The sequence below is a fragment of the Uranotaenia lowii genome, chromosome 2 (genome assembly GCF_029784155.1).
Source record: "Uranotaenia lowii strain MFRU-FL chromosome 2, ASM2978415v1, whole genome shotgun sequence".
Classification (NCBI taxonomy): Eukaryota; Metazoa; Arthropoda; class Insecta; order Diptera; family Culicidae; genus Uranotaenia; species Uranotaenia lowii.
In genome coordinates, this window is record NC_073692.1 from 3476925 (window position 1) to 3482887 (window position 5963).

Consider the following 5963-nt stretch of genomic DNA (forward strand, 5'->3'; position numbering starts at 1 on the left):
TTTTGTCATTTTTGTCATTTTTGTCATTTTTTGTCATTTTTGTCATTTTTGTCATTTTGTCATTTGTCTTTTGTCATTTTTTGTCATTTTTGTCATTTTTGTCATTTTTGTCATTTTTGTCATTTTTGTCATTTTTGTCATTTTTTGTCATTTTTGTCATTTTTGTCATTTTTGTCATTTTTGTCATTTTTGTCATTTTTTTGTCATTTTTGTCATTTTTGTCATTTTTGTCATTTTTTGTCATTTTTGTCATTTTTGTCATTTTGTCATTTTTGTCATTTTTGTCATTTTTGTCATTTTTGTCATTTTTGTTCATTTTTGTCATTTTTGTCATTTTTGTCATTTTTGTCATTTTTGTCATTTTTGTCATTTTTGTCATTTTTGTCATTTTTGTCATTTTTGTCATTTTTGTCATTTTTGTCATTTTTGTCATTTTTGTCATTTTTGTCATTTTTGTCATTTTGTCATTTTTGTCATTTTTGTCATTTTTGTCATTTTTGTCATTTTTGTCATTTTTGTCATTTTTTGTCATTTTTGTCATTTTTGTCATTTTTGTCATTTTTGTCATTTTTGTCATTTTTGTCATTTTTGTCATTTTTGTCATTTTTGTCATTTTTGTCATTTTTGTCATTTTTGTCATTTTTGTCATTTTGTCATTTTGTCATTTTTGTCATTTTTGTCATTTTTTGTCATTTTTGTCATTTTTGTCATTTTTGTCATTTTTGTCATTTTTGTCATTTTTGTCATTTTTGTCATTTTTGTCATTTTTGTCATTTTTGTCATTTTTGTCATTTTTGTCATTTTTGTCATTTTTGTCATTTTGTCATTTTTGTCATTTTTGTCATTTTGTCATTTTTGTCATTTTTGTCATTTTTTAATTTTGTCATTTTTGTCATTTTTGTCATTTTTGTCATTTTTGTCATTTTTGTCATTTTTGTCATTTTTGTCATTTTTGTCATTTTTGTCATTTTTGTCATTTTTGTCATTTTTGTCATTTTTGTCATTTTTGTCATTTTTGTCATTTTTGTCATTTTTGTCATTTTTGTCATTTTTGTCATTTTTGTCATTTTTGTCATTTTTGTCATTTTTGTCATTTTTTGTCATTTTTGTCATTTTTGTCATTTTTGTCATTTTTGTCATTTTTGTCATTTTTGTCATTTTTGTCATTTTTGTCATTTTTGTCATTTTTGTCATTTTGGCATTTTTGTCATTTTTGTCATTTTTGTCATTTTTGTCATTTTTGTCATTTTTGTCATTTTTGTCATTTTTTGTCATTTTTGTCATTTTTGTCATTTTGTCATTTTTGTCATTTTTGTCATTTTGTCATTTTTGTCATTTTGTCATTTTGTCATTTTTGTCATTTTTGTCATTTTTGGCATTTTTGTCATTTTTGTCATTTTGTCATTTTTGTCATTTTTGTCATTTTTGTCATTTTTGTCATTTTTGTCATTTTTTTCATTTTTGTCATTTTTGTCATTTTTGTCATTTTTGTCATTTTTGTAATTTTTGTAAATTTGTTCATTTTTTGTCATTTTTGTAATTTTTGAAATTTTTGTTATTTATGAAACTTTTGTCATTTTTGTCATTTTTGTCATTTTTGTCATTTTTGTCATTTTTGTCATTTTTGTCATTTTTGTCATTTTTGTCATTTTTGTCAGTTTTGTCATTTTTGTCATTTTTGTCATTTTTGTCATTTTTGTCATTTTTTGTCATTTTTGTCATTTTTGTCAATTTTGTCATTTTTTGTCATTTTTGTCATTTTTGTCATTTTTGTCATTTTTGTCATTTTTGTCATTTTTGTCATTTTTGTCATTTTTGTCATTTTTGTCATTTTTGTCATTTTTGTCATTTTTGTCATTTTTGTCATTTTTTGTCATTTTTGTCATTTTTGTCATTTTTGTCATTTTTGTCATTTTTGTCATTTTTGTCATTTTTGTCATTTTTGTCATTTTTGTCATTTTTGTCATTTTTGTCATTTTTGTCATTTTTGTCATTTTTGTCATTTTTGTCATTTTTGTCATTTTTGTCATTTTTGTCATTTTTGTCATTTTTGTCATTTTTGTCATTTTTGTCATTTTTGTCATTTTTGTCATTTTTGTCATTTTTTGTCATTTTTGTCATTTTTGTCATTTTGTCATTTTTGTCATTTTTGTCATTTTTGTCATTTTTGTCATTTTTGTCATTTTTGTCATTTTTGTCATTTTTGTCATTTTTGTCATTTTTGTCATTTTTGTCATTTTTGTCATTTTTGTCATTTTTGTCATTTTTGTCATTTTTGTCATTTTTGTCATTTTTGTCATTTTTGTCATTTTTGTCATTTTTGTCATTTTTGTCATTTTTGTCATTTTTGTCATTTTTGTCATTTTTGTCATTTTTGTCATTTTGTCATTTTTGTCATTTTTGTCATTTTTGTCATTTTTGTCATTTTTGTCATTTTTGTCATTTTTGTCATTTTTGTCATTTTTGTCATTTTTGTCATTTTTGTCATTTTTGTCATTTTTTGTCATTTTTGTCATTTTTGTCATTTTTGTCATTTTTGTCATTTTTGTCATTTTTGTCATTTTGTCATTTTTGTCATTTTTGTCATTTTTGTCATTTTTGTCATTTTTGTCATTTTTGCCATTTTTGCCATTTTTGTCATTTTTGCCATATTTGTCATTTTTGTCATTTTTGTCATTTTTGTCATATTTGTCATATTTGTCATTTTTGTCATTTTTGTCATTTTTGTCATTTTTGTCATTTTTGTTTTTTTTGTCATTTTTTGTCATTTTTGTCATTTTTGTCATTTTTGTTATTTTTGTCATTTTTTGTCATTTTTGTCATTTTCGTCATTTTGTCATTTTTGTCATTTTTGTCATTTTTGTCATTTTTGTCATTTTTGTCATTTTTGTCATTTTTGTCATTTTTGTCATTTTTGTCATTTTTGTCATTTTTGTCGATTTTTGTCGATTCTTCTCATTTTTGCCATTTTTGTCATTTTTGTCATTTTTGTCATTTTTGTCATTTTTGTCATTTTTGTCATTTTTGTCATTTTTGTCATTTTTGTCATTTTTGTCATTTTTGTCATTTTTGTCATTTTTGTCATTTTTGTCATTTTTTGTCATTTTTGTGTCATTTTTGTCATTTTTGTCATTTTTGTCATTTTTGTCATTTTTGTCATTTTTGTCATTTTTGTCATTTTTGTCATTTTTGTCATTTTTGTCATTTTTGTCATTTTTGTCATTTTTGTCATTTTTGTCATTTTTGTCATTTTTGTCATTTTTGTCATTTTTGTCATTTTTGTCATTTTTGTCATTTTGTCATTTTTGTCATTTTTGTCATTTTTGTCATTTTTGTCATTTTTGTCATTTTGTCATTTTTGTCATTTTTGTCATTTTTGTCATTTTTGTCATTTTTGTCATTTTTTGTCATTTTTGTCATTTTTGTCATTTTTGTCATTTTTGTCATTTTTTGTCATTTTTGTCATTTTTGTCATTTTTTGTCATTTTTGTCATTTTTGTCATTTTTGTCATTTTTGTCATTTTTGTCATTTTTGTCATTTTTGTCATTTTTTGTCATTTTTGTCATTTTTGTCATTTTTGTCATTTTTGTCATTTTTGTCATTTTTGTCATTTTTGTCATTTTTGTCATTTTTGTCATTTTTGTCATTTTTGTCATTTTTGTCATTTTTGTCATTTTTGTCATTTTTGTCATTTTTGTCATTTTTGTCATTTTGTCATTTTTGTCATTTTTGTCATTTTTGTCATTTTTGTCATTTTTGTCATTTTTGTCATTTTTGTCATTTTTGTCATTTTTGTCATTTTTGTCATTTTTGTCATTTTTGTCATTTTTGTCATTTTTTGTCATTTTTGTCATTTTTGTCATTTTTGTCATTTTTGTCATTTTTGTCATTTTTGTCATTTTTGTCATTTTTGTCATTTTTGTCATTTTTGTCATTTTTGTCATTTTTGTCATTTTTTGTCATTTTTGTCATTTTTGTCATTTTTGTCATTTTTGTCATTTTTGTCATTTTTGTCATTTTTGTCATTTTTGTCATTTTTGTCATTTTTGTCATTCATTTTTGTCATTTTTGTCATTTTTGTCATTTTTGTCATTTTTGTCATTTTTGTCATCATTTTTTGTCATTTTTGTCATTTTTGTCATTTTTGTCATTTTTGTCATTTTTGTCATTTTTGTCATTTTTGTCATTTTTGTCATTTTTGTCATTTTTGTCATTTTTGTCATTTTTGTCATTTTTGTCATTTTTGTCATTTTTGTCATTTTTGTCATTTTTGTCATTTTTGTCATTTTTGTCATTTTTGTCATTTTTGTCATTTTTGTCATTTTTGTCATTTTTGTCATTTTTGTCATTTTTGTCATTTTTGTCATTTTTGTCATTTTTGTCATTTTTGTCATTTTTGTCATTTTTGTCATTTTTGTCATTTTTGTCATTTTTGTCATTTTTGTCATTTTTGTCATTTTTGTCATTTTTTGTCATTTTTGTCATTTTTGTCATTTTTGTCATTTTTGTCATTTTTGTCATTTTTTGTCATTTTTTGTCATTTTTTGTCATTTTTGTCATTTTTGTCATTTTTGTCATTTTTGTCATTTTTGTCATTTTTGTCATTTTTGTCATTTTTGTCATTTTTGTCATTTTTGTCATTTTTGTCATTTTTGTCATTTTTGTCATTTTTGTCATTTTTGTCATTTTTGTCATTTTTGTCATTTTTGTCATTTTTGTCATTTTTGTCATTTTTGTCATTTTTGTCATTTTTGTCATTTTTGTCATTTTTTGTCATTTTTGTCATTTTTGTCATTTTTGTCATTTTTGTCATTTTTGTCATTTTTGTCATTTTTGTCATTTTTGTCATTTTTGTCATTTTTGTCATTTTGTCATTTTTGTCATTTTTGTCATTTTTGTCATTTTTGTCATTTTTGTCATTTTTGTCATTTTTTGTCATTTTTGTCATTTTTGTCATTTTTGTCATTTTTGTCATTTTTGTCATTTTTGTCATTTTTGTCATTTTTGTCATTTTGTCATTTTTGTCATTTTTGTCATTTTTGTCATTTTTGTCATTTTTGTCATTTTTGTCATTTTTGTCATTTTTGTCATTTTTGTCATTTTTGTCATTTTTGTCATTTTTGTCATTTTTTGTCATTTTTGTCATTTTTTGTCATTTTTGTCATTTTTGTCATTTTTGTCATTTTTGTCATTTTTGTCATTTTTGTCATTTTGTCATTTTGTCATTTTTGTCGATTTTTGTAGATTTTTCTCATTTTTGCCATTTTTGTCATTTTTGTCATTTTTGTCATTTTTTGTCATTTTTGTCATTTTTGTCATTTTTGTCATTTTTGTCATTTTTGTCATTTTTGTCATTTTTGTCATTTTTGTCATTTTTGTCATTTTTGTCATTATTGTCATTTTTGTCATTTTTGTCATTTTTGTCATTTTTGTCATTTTTGTCATTTTTGTCATTTTTGTCATCTTCGTCATTTTTGTCATTTTTGTCATTTTTGTCATTTTTGTCATTTTTGTCAATTTTGTCATTTTTGTCAGTTTTGTCATTTTTTTCATTTTTTTCATTTTTTTCATTTTTTTAATTTTTGTCATTTTTGTCATTTTTGTCATTTTTGTCATTTTTGTCATTTTTGTCATTTTTGTCATTTTTGTCATTTTTGTCATTTTTGTCATTTTTGTCATTTTTGTCATTTTTGTCATTTTTGTCATTTTTGTCATTTTTGTCATTTTTGTCACTTTTGTCATTTTTGTCATTTTTGTCATTTTTGTCATTTTTTGTCATTTTTGTCATTTTTGTCATTTTTGTCATTTTTGTCATTTTTGTCATTTTTTGTCATTTTTGTCATTTTTGTCATTTTTGTCATTTTTGTCATTTTTGTCATTTTTGTCATTTTTGTCATTTTTGTCATTTTTGTCATTTTTGTCAGTTTTGTCATTTTTTTCATTTTTGTCATTTTTGACATTT